This window comes from Lithobates pipiens, unplaced genomic scaffold (genome assembly GCF_037356315.1).
Source record: "Lithobates pipiens isolate NorthernLeopardFrog02 unplaced genomic scaffold, aLitPip1_a1.2 Scaffold_19, whole genome shotgun sequence".
Classification (NCBI taxonomy): Eukaryota; Metazoa; Chordata; class Amphibia; order Anura; family Ranidae; genus Lithobates; species Lithobates pipiens.
Window position 1 is genome coordinate 26,655,484 of NW_027507764.1, and position 15,126 is coordinate 26,670,609.

Consider the following 15,126-nt stretch of genomic DNA (forward strand, 5'->3'; position numbering starts at 1 on the left):
GGAACCTATGTAGAAAATAAAAAACGAACCTTTACAACCCCTTTAAGGCATCTCCCAGCCCAGGGCAGCGGGGGCAATCTACACATACCATGGATTGTAATGCAACCATTTTTAGTATTTCTAGAGACAACAGGAAACTAGCTTCGTCTGGAGTAGGCGTTAATTTCAACAACTCATTTAAAGGTGAGAGTTCTTTTGTAAGTGCCCCCAGATCTCTGATGAAGACAGGAAACACGGTTAATCAAGTTTTAGCCATTGAAGATTCTCAGCCCAAAACCACCCCAGTTGTTAAGAGACGCTTTAATACTTTACAAAAGATAAAGTGCTATACCTGTGGTTTATTAGGCCACATTTCTCAATTTTGTTTGTCTTCTGGTGAAATGATATTTAAACACAAGCAATATACAACAAGGAGGCGTGACGTAGAAGTGTACTCACCACGCTGGGGGAGGGAAGGGCCTAGGAGTAATAAATATGAAAATACAAAATCATACATCCCTTGCTCAACTATTAAGGCTGAGAATGAGGCTTTACAGCAGGAAATTAGGCAAATTAAACAGGAACGGGATGAATTTGTGAAAGAATTACAATCCTTTAAAAGAAACGTCATTGACTCCCTGAATTTGAAAAAATGGAGGGAGTAACTCGTCCACCGCAAACCAAACCAGTACACTAAAAGCGGGGATGAAATACAACATATAAATTCGTTTTAGAGGTCTATGGCATTTTAGTTTCATTAGATCAAAGTGGGAATGTCATTGTCTATTTTACCAATGTACACATAAGAATGATGTATTTTTTTTTTTTTTTGCTTTAAATAGGTTAAATAAATAAAAAGGGGGAAAGATTAATAACTGTATTCTACAAAGTTATCTGTTTTCAGGTATTAAGTGAGTTCAGGAAAGTATATATCCATATAAATTAGCTGTACATATGCGTAAATACACGCCTAACAAAGGTAAGGTATAACAGTCCATTGTTTTTTTGTTTTGTTTTTTCTCTCTCTTCCTCTCACTTTCCTTTGTATTCTCCCAGAGGCCAGGAACGCCTAACAATTAATTTGCAATTACCAAGGTGCTATCCAGGATGTATGGGATGCAATCGAAATGAATGTGTATGTTTGAGTGATGGAATGCATGGGTATGAACTGTCCATGTGTAAACAAAGATTTTTTTTTCTTATGGGGTGTACTCAACATTGCTTTATGGCCATAAATAAGTGTGATCACACTAATGCGCATGCGTTGTACTGTTTATGATTATTTTATAATGTCTTTTTTTTCATTGTAAACAAGCTCAATACTGGTACCAGTTCAAATTTTATAATTTTTTTTACAAGTTTAAATATATTGGCGAATAAATAACCTGTGCACAAATATGAGATCTCAATCCCTATAACTATGAGGAAATGTAGGGATGTTGTGTTGATTTTTTCTTCTCCTTTCCTGTGGCTTAGAGTGAAGGTTCAGTCCCTCTGACACTCGGAAACTACATGATACATTACTTACCTTTGGGGAAGCCCCCATAGTACCAAGTACCTAGGAGGTTCTGTTTTGGCAGTCCTCCCGGGGAAAGGAGGTCTTCCGCTTTCGGCTGGAAGACCACTGTTGAGTCTGGTACCTCAGTCCCTGTCTGGAGCCTAACGCCCCGGGGGATCAGGGTATGGTCCTTCCTTGTGGAGGACATCAGACACCCGTCTGCACTTTTTAGTGTGTCACTCTTTATGTGTGTGCACTTTTTTATGCACCGGGTGGAAGTTTTTTGGGTGTGTTTTGCACGCCATGGGCTTTTTCAAAAAACAAAACAAAAACTACATGATACATTACTTTGCACCTTGTGGCATCTTATGGATTCAGTAGGTCTTGTGTTTTTGTTTTGTTTTTCCTTCCAAATTAACTCATGTGATGCTAATATGTGTGAAGGTTATAGATCTACATGTTGTCATTTTAGAATTTAAGTATTTACAAACCCTCCAAGTTTTTCCATAATTTTTGGTCTGTCAGAGTATAGATATGGGGGTTGGTCCTGGACATTTTGGACTGTACTTACAGTCGATGGACTCAGCTGGAAGTCTGTTCCAAGCATCCACTACTATTGTAGACCATTATGAACCTCTCAGAGAGGTACAGTGAGGTGATTTTTAAGTTTTGTATTTTAGGGTAAATGTACAAACAAGGATGGATGATTGGACCCAGACAGCGCAAAGTATTGGGAAACACAGATGAGGACCTTAAAAAATCATTTTATGTTGGTTTTAAGGAGAAGCCTTGAATGGAATTAATTACAGTCAGGCCTAACTAAATTCAAAAAACTGTTTTGGGCGGCGGTCTGTGTCAATAAACAGAGGTCCTGCGCTCTCTAATACAAATTTTTGTGGCCTGCTTGACTTGCAAATGGATTGGCACTGAGAGTCAATTAATATGTTAATCACCACCGAGAGAGAGGGTGTTGCGTAATGTTTGAAGGCAGATTCAATCATTGTGTTTAACAAAATTACAGATTCAAGGCTCTTTAACAAGTTAAAGGTTGGGGCAGCATTCAACCTGAATAGTTTTATTATTTATTTATTTATTTTTTCTTCATTTTTTTTTTGTTTCTTTTTTTTTTTTTTTTTTTTTTCTTCTCCCTTTTCTCTTAAGGAAAACTATTTTTCTTTCTTTCCTATATCACCTTATTTTTTTATTTTTGGTGATTCTTCAGTTTAGCTTTTCTATGGTGAAATAAAAAAAAAAAAAAAAGAGGGGAGTATGGGGAACATTAAAAGCTTCCCTTTTAGCATTTTGGGGATGGGCCGAGTATCCAACAGTTTTTTGTTTTTCTCTTATGACATTGGATAATTGTTTTATATGAATTTAGGTCATTGTAGCTATTATCATGAGAATAGTAACATTAGGGTTTAGCTACAACCATGTGACTATTTTCTGTGTATATGTGACATACAATCCTCTCTACAGTTCTAATGTTGGGCAGTCATCAGATGTGGTCATTGATCATTTTTTTTTTTCATGTTGTTCATTTCTTCCTTTTTGTGCCATAATAAGTTCAAAGAGCATTGCGTGAATATCATATAGATATACTGGGACTTGTGAGACTCATAGTGATTGGCAAATAGCAGGGAGTATAGTACATTTGTACTTAAGAGTATTTTAGTTAGATTTTTCCTGAAGCCACTAGTGACTGGTGACATCACACCTATCTGTATTCTGAAATCAAGTTATTTTTGTCTGCATAGGCGACACTGCCTAATCTGCAATGAGAACTCTTAAGCCTCATACACACAGTCGGACTTTGTACAAACTTTCCCGTGGACTTTTGTACAAAGGGTGTGGTCCACAAGTTTGTATTGCATACACACGGTCGGACTTTTTGACAACAAACACGAACGTAGTGACGTCACAACGTACTCACGCCACTTCAAAAGAGGACGTTCAATGACTCCAGCGCCACCTTTGGTCAACTTCTGTATTGTAGTCTGATCTTTTGCATTGGTTCTGAGCATGCGTGTTTGTACCTTGTACAAAAGTCCGATGCTTTTGCGTACACACGGTCGGACTTTGCTCCATCGGACTTTTGTTGCCAGAAAGTTTGTCCATTCGCACAGCCAACAAAACTCAGATGAAAACAGAAAAAGTTTGTCCAATGGAGCGTACACACAGTCGGATGTTGCTCCAAAACAGCTAATTTGCATGTTTGTTGTCAAAAAGTCCGACCGTGTGTAGGGGCCTTTAAAGTGATGACCTCTTCCGTAGCCTGCTAAAGGCAGGGCTCGTACAGTAGCTACACATGGTAGCCAAGGACGGAGCTATATGCCCAAAGGCACCAGCACTGAACACAGCTTCAGTAAAAGGAGTTAGTGGTGAGTTGCGATGGCAACAAGATCCCGCTGGACACTTGAAGGGTCATACACAGACACACAGGGGTATTCAGCAGAAGGGCAGAGTTACTTGCAGGCATGTGACAATGGAGGAAGAAAGATGGGGGATGGAGATCAGACACCTGGCTGAAGGGTGTAACCAAATTGTTACACAAGTCACTGAGAAAGGGGTCTCATTAGTATGTCGCAGTATATCTATGGTAATTATAATAAATAACTGCTCAGACTTACCAGACAAGCATTCATTTGAATGCATATGTCTTAAATGTATTTGTGTTTTTTTGTTCTCTACCTCTGTCCACATTAATAAAGTATAATCTTAGAAAGCCTGGAAAGCTGGTCCAAAGGCCATTACTGTATGCGGTACCCAACGGGAATCACCATGGAAGGCTGTCCCAGAAGCAAGGGCAACATAACCAGATTGACATTATTGACTTTCGCGCTATTATTGGACGGTTGAGAACAAGGATCCTCATGTTTGTTTTTTGTTTTTTAATCCCTCTTGTTTTTTTTTATTGTGTTTTGTATCCTATGACTTTTATTATGGACTTATTACATTCAGAACAAGTGAGGACTACCGATACTGGGATCCAGAAATGTGAACTGTAGAGATGGAGAGTTTAAAAGTTGTTTTCCTCTCAAAGAGTTTTATTTCATTTCAGAGGGCAAAGCCAAACGTTCCAAATATTAAAGAAGATTGCACCTAAACCATTATTCTATGTGTGGCCGAGTCCAGGGGCGGATCCAGAGTCTAATCTCGGGAGGGGCACTGCTATAAAATATGTTTTTTTGGGGGCAATTTATATGGGAAATGGCTGGTATTGGCGCTTCAATCATTACGGCACCATGGTTGTTATGGTGTCAGGATAATTGAAGCGCATTATTTCTATTAATACATTGTAGTATAAAATGAAATGGTTCAACTCACCATAATGCAGAATCAATGGGAGCCCTGAGGGTGTCATTTGCCATGTCGCCTGCCACCAAATGCGGATTGTCACTTGCCACGTCACCTGCCACACATTGCGGATTGTCACTTGCCATGTTGCCTGCCACACATTGCAGATTGCCACTTGCCACGTCACCTGCCACACATTGCGGATTGCCACTTGCAACGTAGCCTGCCACACATTGCGGATTGTCACTTACCACGTCACCTGCCACACATTGCGGATTGTCACTTGCCACGTCGCCTGCCACCAGATGCGGATTGCCACGTAGCCTGCCACACATTGCAGATTGCCACTTGCCACGTCACCTGCCACACATTGCGGATTGTCACTTGCCATGTTGCCTGCCACACATTGCAGATTGCCACCTGCCACGTCACCTGCCACACATTGGGGATTGTCACTTGCCACGTCACTTGCCACACATTGCGGATTGTCACTTGCCACGTTGCCTGCCACACATTGCGGATTGTCAATTGCCACGTTGCCTGTCACACATTGCGGATTGCCACTTGCCACGTAGCCTGCCACACATTGCGGATTGTCACTTGCCACGTCACCTGCCACACATTGCGGATAGCCACTTGCCATGTAGTCTGCCACACATTGCGGATTGTCACTTGCCACGTAGCCTGCCACACATTGCGGATTGTCATTTGCCCAGTCGCCTTCCACACATTGCGGATTGCCACTTGCCACGTAGTGAGCCACACATTGTGGATTGCCACTTGCTACGTAGTCAGCCACACATTGCGGATTGCCACTTGCCACGTAGCCTGCCATACATTGCGTATTGTCACCTACTGTGTCACTTTTCTGCTAAGGTGGTCTTTTGTTGAGTCCAGAGTGAAGATAGGCAGCAGAGAGATGATGTAATCTCTCTGTTGCACACAGCTTTCTGCACAGTGAGGGCGGAACTGGAGGGATACAGGGCAGTGTGAGATGATGTCATCTCCCTGCTCCCCTGCCTGCTGGCTTCCTGACTGGCCAGCAGCCCTCCTAAGCCGCCCAACTGCCCCCCCCTCACCCGTCCACTCAGCGCGGGTACCCGTGGAACCGGCCGCGCTGCCACCCGCGGAACCGGCCGCGCTGCCACCCGCGGAACCGGCCGCGCTGCCACCCGCGGAACTGGCCGCGCTGCCACCCACAGAACCGGCCACGCGGGTACCCGCGGAACCGGCCATGCTGTCATCAGCTGACGGTATTCTCGGAGGGGGCAATTGACCCGTTACCCCCCCCCCCTGGATCCGCCCCTGGCCGAGTCTCATATTCTCAACTGGCCACAAGGGGCCATCTGTTGCCTTATGAGTTTATGTGAAATCTTCATTAATATCTGTAAAATATTGTAATTAGAAATAGATCTCATTTGGCTTGCATCTATGAAAGCCAGTTAAAATGCCTCCCCCCAGGCGCTTGTTAAGAGCAGACAATGCGGGGGCCGAGACTTGTATATACCAACCATGGGAAACAAATTCCATTGTTCTACACCTACTCACTTCAAAGGACCCCATGCTGGGGTATGCAATGAAGGGAGGCAACCATAATCAATTGCTAAGTTCCTGGGGAAAGCCAATTAAATCTTCTTCCCAGAATAGTCACAAGGATTTGCATGAAAGGGGGCCGACTTTTGTAGTAAGCCCTCCAATCATGATCCAAGTTAAGGCAGCCTATGGGGCATCAGCATGAAGGGATATACTCAGAGCAAAGGGGAGGTAACAGGCTCTTTTTGGGAACCCAGTCATCAGAGTGGAACTTTGTAAGGATGGGTAATTATGGTTAAAGGTGTTTCTTGTAACGAAATATGCTTGTAGATCACTGTCTTAGGGAATATACTTTGTATTCCTGCATAAATAAATATTATATTTCAACCTAGTATTTTCTTCCTTGATGTAAGACCATAGATAGAGATTTGTGTGTTAGCTAGACTTTCAACTACTTTTAATAAATGTTATTATATTTAAAGCTTTTCCTCCTCGTCTTTAGAATTCTCATATAACCCATATCATATCTTGTGATTAATAAATCAGAAGTATAGATTTTAAAGGTTAACAAGTGGATGTAATCCAAGAGACGTGTTGAGCCCTAAAATGAAAGATGTTTGGAGCATGAAGAGGAAATTTATCCCTGCTATATTTTCATTCAATTATAAAAATTAGTAGACCACAGTTTTTTATGTGCCCCAATTTTAACCACTTGCCGACCAGCACACGACGATGTACGTCCTATTTTCGAAGAGGGATATCTCGGTAACGGCAGCAGCTGCTGCCACAACCGAGATATCATCTCTTCAGGCGCCAGTCATCTGTACGATAACGGTGGTCTCCGCAGCAGATTCGCAGCGAGATCACCACTATCGGCGGCGGGAGAGGTGCCACCCCCCCTCCCGCCGCCCTCCCGCACCTTCCGCCGCTTACCGGAGCCGTCGGTAGCGGCGGAGGTGATCGGGTCCTTTCACTAGCTGGGTATGGAGACGAGGGAGGCTAAGATGGTCCCCACTCGTCTCTATACCATAGGAGGGCAGAAGCGACATCAAAACGTCACTTCCGCCCATACCTCTTAAAGGTATATTTTTTTTAAATGTCATTTTTTTTTTTTTTTTTGCATTTTAGCCCAAATATGAGATCTGAGGACTTTTTGACCCCCCAGATCTCATATTTAAGAGGACCTGTCATGCTTTTTTCTATTACAAGGGATGTTTACATTCCTTGTAATAGGAATATAAGTGATCCATTTTTTTTATAAAACAGTGTAAAAATAAATAAAATCAATTAAAATAAATAAGAAAAAAAAGTTTTTTAAAAACACCCCATCACAACGAGCTTGCGCACAGAAGCGAGCGCATAAGTGAGTAGCGCCCGCATATGAAAATGGTGGTCAAACCACACGTGAGGTATCGCCGCGAACGGTAGAGCGAGAGCAATAATTCTAGCCCTAGACCTCCTCTGTAACGCAAAAAATGCAACCTGTAGAATTTTTTAAATGTCGCTTATGGAGATTTTTGAGGCTAAAAGTTTGACGCCATTCCACGAGCGGGCGCAATTTTGAAGCGTGACGTGTTGGGTATCAATTTACTCGGCGTACCATTATCTTTCACAAAGTGAATTTTTTTCCAAAAAAAGTGTGCTTGTAAGACCGCTGCGCAAATACGGTGTGAAAAAAAGTATTTCAATGACCGCCATTTTATTCTCTAGGGTGTTAGAAAAAGAACAATATAAAATGTTTGGGGGTTCTAAGTAATTTTCTAGCAAAAAAAACCTGTTTTAAACATGTAAAACACCAAATCTGAAAAAGAGGCCTGGTCCTTAAGTGGTTAATTCTGTATTTTACCATTTTTAGTAGCAATTTCTGTATTGTAATTATTTGTAAAAAATGAAAGTATGTTTTTAGTGAATATCTGAAGTGGTGCCTCTTTGGCGCCATTTTGTGGATTCTCATGGTTGTTTTAACTGAGTAGATGAGCAGAACTCCATATATCAACCCAATGCTTGTGTATTATTTTAGCCATAGAAGTCTGCTAAGTGTTTGTAAAGCTTTCAGAGAGCTTTGAGCAGCTTAAGCCAATTGATATACTGTAACATCTTAATTTTAACATAAAATGCTATCCACCCGAGAGACTATAAAGCAATATAGTGTATATTTATGAATTATATCCGGATGCATGTTTGAGTGTATAGTTAATTTCTTTAGAGAGATAATTTATATGATCTTTAGAAGAAATTGTTTTCCAAAGTGTGCCTATATGTATAAGGTAATAAAAACCTAAAAAATACAGCGCTGTTCCTATGTAAACTTAATGTAAAGTAATGAAACAAAAAAAAAAAAATTGTGAATTATAAACGCAGCAGCAGCTTTAACCGTGAGATACCCACAATTCAAATAATTATTCCCAAATAAGCTGCGCTATACTGATCCAATAAATGCTATGTGAAGCAAATGAGTGAATAAATAAAGCATGAAATCAAAAATATTAACAAAGTGCAGACAGGGAAATGCATATACTAATGTTCAAATATTAGTCCATCATCCCATCAACAAAAAATGTTTTGCTTGTAATCTCCAACGTGTTTTAAACACACCACACCGATATAGGAAAAGTGTCATCAGAGTTTGCAGGAAAAAAGAGCACTTCCACCACCAACACTACTGCCGCTTACCAGCTACACTGATCCCATCTCAGAGACCAGATATCGCCAAATCAAAAACGCTTCCTCTGAGTCAGGACTGCATGGAGGGTGTATCCTCTTTAAGCGCTTGGTTCAAGTGGTTAGAAGAATCCTACGGCCACACCGCTTATTCCAATGGTTAGAAAAATCCTACGGCCACACCGCTCATTGCCCAGCACATATAATAACGAAAGGAATCGCCATAGTGTGATATAGTCACGAAATTTAATATAATAAAAAAGATTGCACTTACATCAAGTAGAAAAAACTTTGCTTTGTAAAACAAACAAATTCGCCGGCCGGCTTAGTAACGCTGCCCGTCGCTTCCGGGTCCAGCGTAGATCGCGGTGACGTCAGTACGTCGCTCCTCCCTACGCCGTTTCGTTATAGGTAACGTCTTCCAGGGGCACAGGCGGCGTACTGACTCACCGCATTAAATAGCACTGTGTACAATTAACTCCGCCCCGCTTTGAGCTTCCATTGACCATGTCAGTTAAGGGCAAGATTCCCTATAATGTGGGCGGAAATGAGATCACTTCCACCACATGTGATCAGCTGTAATGAGATCACTTCCGCCACATGTGATCAGCTGTAATGAGATCACTTCCGCTCCATGTGATCAGCTGTAATGAGATCACTTCCGCCACATGTGATCAGCTGTAATGAGATCACTTCCGCTCCATGTGATCAGCTGTAATGAGATCACTTCCGCCGCATGTGATCAGCTATATTGTAAACAACATCGGCCATATTAAATCTAAAAGTAACCATATTAGATCTGGGCAAAAATTACTTTATATCAAACCGAACGCCAGGATATGCATTGACCTTGCGGCCAGCACATTCAAATCAATAGGCATATCGGAGCAAGGGAAAATAATTAATTAATTTGAGACAAAAAAGACAATATATAAATTATCTAAAAAATAAAATGAAAATTATTTTAAGAGACAAAAATATATATCTAAAAAATATAAAAATTTTTATAAAAATGCACTTTGCTATATGTCCAATGAACTGTACCTTGACTTTTGCATACATTCATATGATCCTTGGCCTCTAAATTTATATTGGAATAAAGTTTAAAGAAAAATACAAAGGTATCCAGCCACCATCAGAAGCCTGTTCTTTCCTTATGAAAAAAAAAAAGCACTTGCTTTAAAAAATAACATACACATAAAGGCTCCCGGATGTGGCTAAGGTGAAATATAGGACAGTCTGGTTACTGATCCTGATTTGTTTTTGTTTGCTTTTCAGCAGTTTGCATAAAACTTGAAATATAAATATATATAAAAAAAGACAAAAAAGCATTTTCCATTAACCAATTTTGTACATAATATGGATAATATTTAAAAGTTTTGTGTTTATGGTAAGGTTGCTGTTTTCCCTTTTTTGTTTATCTCTCCATACTTTTTTTATGATCGTTGTAGCTACTTAACACATTTCTGTTTGTGGCCGTGTGTATATCATTTTTATAAGCCGTTCAAAAAAAAAAAAACTATTATGGAAGCAATGTTTTCTCCTCCTGTCCCCTTCTTCACTCGTACGTTTCAGTTTCAGGTATTCCAGTGCTTAAACTGTCTCTATACTCTGGCAGATAGAAGACAGCTCTACAAGAATGGCCTTAATGGAACTACATTATTGGTGGGGCTCCTAGATGGTTAGGGTGCTCTGTTTGTCAATATTATATGTCCCCGTGACAGTGGGAGTTCTGACATTGTACATTTTGTTCAGTACTTGGTCTGACAAAAATAGAAAACATTTTTGCAGATTTTTTTTTTTTTTTCTGGATCTTCATATACAACAAAACTTAAGTGATCACGTGGACTTACAATATAATTATTTATGGTGACAAAATGAAGTGGACTTTACTTGTTTCAAGCATAAACTTCTGTTTTGCATTACCATCGTTCTTTGTTCCCTGCAACTGCACATGGCAGGGACATGTTTTTTGCATTAGACAAACTGTTGTACACCTATTTTCCTGGATATATGGTTCTGTTCTACTCAGTATTGAACCTTCTGAGACTATATAATAACTATGCTCTTTTTCTCATGTAATCTGAGAGGGTAAACATAGCCTTGCAAATTCTATGTGTGAAGATGGCCTACCTCTCAGTCATTACATCCAAGCAGAAGCAGCCTGTCCACCCTTTAAGGCATTTTTGTTGTCAATGTAACCGTGTGTAGAAAATTACCGGTTGCATCTCTTAAAGTTTGGAGTAATATATAATTACTGGTTGCATCTCTTAAAGTTTGGAGTAATATAATGTGTGGAAACATAGGAAGTATTCTCTGTTGGAGAGGTAGACCTGGCATTTTCTGCCTAAGTGCGTAGAGGGTCAGTCTTTCCAAAAGTAATCTTTTAATTACAAGTGACGTCTAATGGGTTAAGTCATTAGCTGGTTTCTTATATCTCTCTGGAAATGCAGAAGATTACCCAGCTTGGTGTTGTGTTTCCTCCACCTCTGGGTGCTTCTACCAGGCCAGAGTATAATCATCCTGGTGTTGAAGTCCCTTAGAGATATAAGAAATGGTTTTGGTATTTATTTATTTATTTCCCTCCTAGCATCTACCAAAAGTTGAAATATCGCTTTAGGTCGGACTGACCTTTTTAAGGACCAATGCCCTTCAAACATAGTTTGGTGCAGGGTGATTTGGGTACTTGTTTAGAGTTATACTTGGCTTTAGATCCCTGCTGTAAAGTTTGTGTAGCATCTCCTCCCATCTCTGATCATGCTGGTATGCCATTTTACAGTGTGGGAACATTTCCCATTGAAGTTAATGAGACTGACACATCAGCTGGGGGATATCTTGGAAACTTCTCAGCTGTGGTCAGCAGGTAAATAGAACTTTACAAAACACCCTCAATTTAGAATACTGCTATGTGTGTTCTCATTTGTTATTTCATGGTTCAATAATGTCACTGACAAATGGTGAAATAGGCCATGTTTTTATGATGCTACAGAAAGGCTATCGTGTTGTTTTTCAGCTATGCTTGTCACAAACAACGGAAAGGAGAAGTCAGAACTGAAATTATTGTTTCCAAGTAATAGTAAAAAGTCAATCGGCAGACAATTATGCTACCAGTGAGATAGGAATTATATATATATATATATATATATATATATATATATATATATATATGTATATATATATAATTTTTATTTCATTTAGTGAACTTTAACCCCCTTCAGTGTTTAGAGTCTGCTGAGCAGAACTGTTGGAAGTTCACCCCTGAGATTATATATTAAGCTAGTTTTTCAGATAAAGCACTGTTATGAATGGAACTTGCTACCACACAATGTGATCCTAGTGCTGACACCTCACATTTTACTTTTTTTTTATTTATTTTTTTGATATGTCATAGCTTTGCTGTTCTGTCTTAGCTATATTGTACAACACTTGTGCGATTGTTTCACGTTGTTGTATTCAATTTGAGGTATCACAATAAAAGGCTTTAATCAGCAAAAAAAAAAAAAAAATTATAAAAAAAGGGAAAAAAAGGTTTAATTCCCTTACATTATTATTTCTACCTATAGGATTACCAGCCACTATTCTACACGTTTCTGAGGGGAACCTATAAAAAATATAGAAAATATATAAGGACCCCATTTAATTCAAATGGATCATATATGGTATGTCAGAAACCTTTCTTTTAAGATTGTTTATTGGTGGGCTATTTATGTAAATTGCCACCCCACAAATAATAACAAACGTTAATCTGCCATCATAATAGTGGGGCTCTCTAAAGACACCTCAAGAGAAAATTCATTTTATTAGAAAAAATTGTAAAAATACTAAAAATAAATGGAGAGCAAAATTCACGTTACTTGGTCATAGAGAAACTCACAGCGGGTTCACAGCTTATCTTATCACCTGCCATCTAACTATTATCAATAAAAGCGTTAACATCCACTTCCACATTAAGGCCATAAGGAGTATAACAACGTACCCTATGTATCCAAGTCATTTCTAACTTGGATAATTCTCTTACCAGAGAGCTTCCCCTCCAATGAGCACTGTATTTATCTATTCCCAAGAACAACGTGTTAGCTGGGTTGCGATTATGATGAATAGCATAATGTTTTGACACTGAGTGAAATCTGAACCCGTTTCTTATATTGGTTAGATGTTCACCCAAACGCACCTGCATGGTGCGTTTGGTCCTACCTATATATTGGAACCCACAGGGACATTGTAAGAGATTTCAGAGAGCTTTGAGCATCTTAAGCCAATTGATATACTGAAACATCCTAATTTTAACATAAAATGGTATCCACCTGAGAGACTATAAAGTTATATAGTGCATATTTCTGAATTATATCTGGATGCATGTTTGTGTGTATAGTTAATTTATTTAGAGAGATAATTTATATGATCTTTAGAAGAAATTGTTTTCCAAAGTGTGCCTATATATATAAGGTGTGGTTATAACATTTCTCTATTTATTTTTATTTTATTTTAGGTAAAATACTCCATTACATAATATAATTGATACAAAATGCTCCATTATATAATATTTATTATAATACTTATTTTATGCATTAACTTTAGAAAACTATGTTTTTTTTAGAAATTGTTTTTCTTTGAAATTCTTGGTATCAGGGTAAGGTTTCCACCCTCTACTGAATACGCAAAAACCCCATTCATATGGACCTACCTGTTACACCCTTCTATATCTCATGCCAAACACTCCAGTCATGTGTTAATGAGCAGTTCCTGTGTGTTGGCCACTCAGAATATCCCATCAATTTGGAATTCCATCCTCTCCCTGTATATATATCAGCCCCTCCAGGCCCTCATTTCAGTGAGTCTGGTTTTTCTTGTAGCAAACATGATTTATTTTCTCAGTTGACTATTTCCCAACAGAATTTATTTTGTGAAGACCACACAGATTTCCTCAGTGAAGACCAACTTGGAGATCGTCTATACCTTCATTTTTAAGGTAAGCCATTTCAAACATTGTATGTTTATAATCCTTGTAGTTTTATTATTTAAAATGCTAGGATTTTTTCCACTAGCCTGTTATTTATTGCCACACAAAGGGGTGCATTTTTTTCAGCAATCCATATATTAATTGAATATTTACCCTATCTTGCAATATTTTATTTTTTAGAACATATTCAACCTCATGCATACATTCAGTTGTTATTTCTTCATTTAAGTTTGAAAAAAAATTGATGTTGAATTGTTTAAACTTGGAACTTTAATCTTAACATTCCTACATTCCTTTAATCTTAATATCAAGGCATAGTTGTATATGTAAATGTTTTAATAATTTTCTTTTTCAGCAAATTTTACAGTGGCAACCTAGCAATACAAATATCTTAGCAAAAAGTTGTTTCCTAAATTTAGAATATTTTTTTCTTTATTTCACTTATTTGATTTGGCCTTTTTTTTTTTTTTTTATTATTATTTAAGCTCCTTGGGCGTACTAAAAATTAAAATTTCAGACTACTCTAGTTTGAAAAAAATAAATAAATAAATAAATATATATATATATATATATATATATATATATATATATATGTGTGTGTCTTTAGTATTTTTGGGTTTACTTTTCCCACCTTTCCCACCTTGTTTTCTCAAATTGTTAGTGGAACTTTGAAAAGTTTGAATGTAGTAACTTGGAAACTGCAGATATCCTCTGATAGAATTGGCTGCCGTGTCCAATTTGGAATACTTTGTAGCTTGTAGTCTTAAAGTAGAATTCCAGACACCACCTAACTAATCTTTAAAATGTCCCCACCCCCTCCTAGATTTATTCTGACCAACCCATCTAAGAAAGATTTGTGCACTTACCTGTTTTAAGGCCACTCTGGTCATGTGATCTCTCCATGTCAGTCAGTGGCAGTGACAGGGGAGAGGAGAGAGCAGCCCAACAACTGGTAAAGCCTGAAGTCAATGGCCCATCCACTGACAGCGCTCCCTCCTCTCCCCTGCAGCTGGCTGACACCAGGGAGCCAGATCATGTGACTGGACAGAAGTGACCCGAAAATAGGTAAGTATATAGATCTGTCTTAGGTTAGTCAGTCTGTATAGTCGTTAAAAGAGGGCAGGGGACAGTTTTAAGATTCGTTAGGTGGTGCCTGGAATTCCATGTTTTAGCATAAAAGCAACACATTTGCATGTGATGC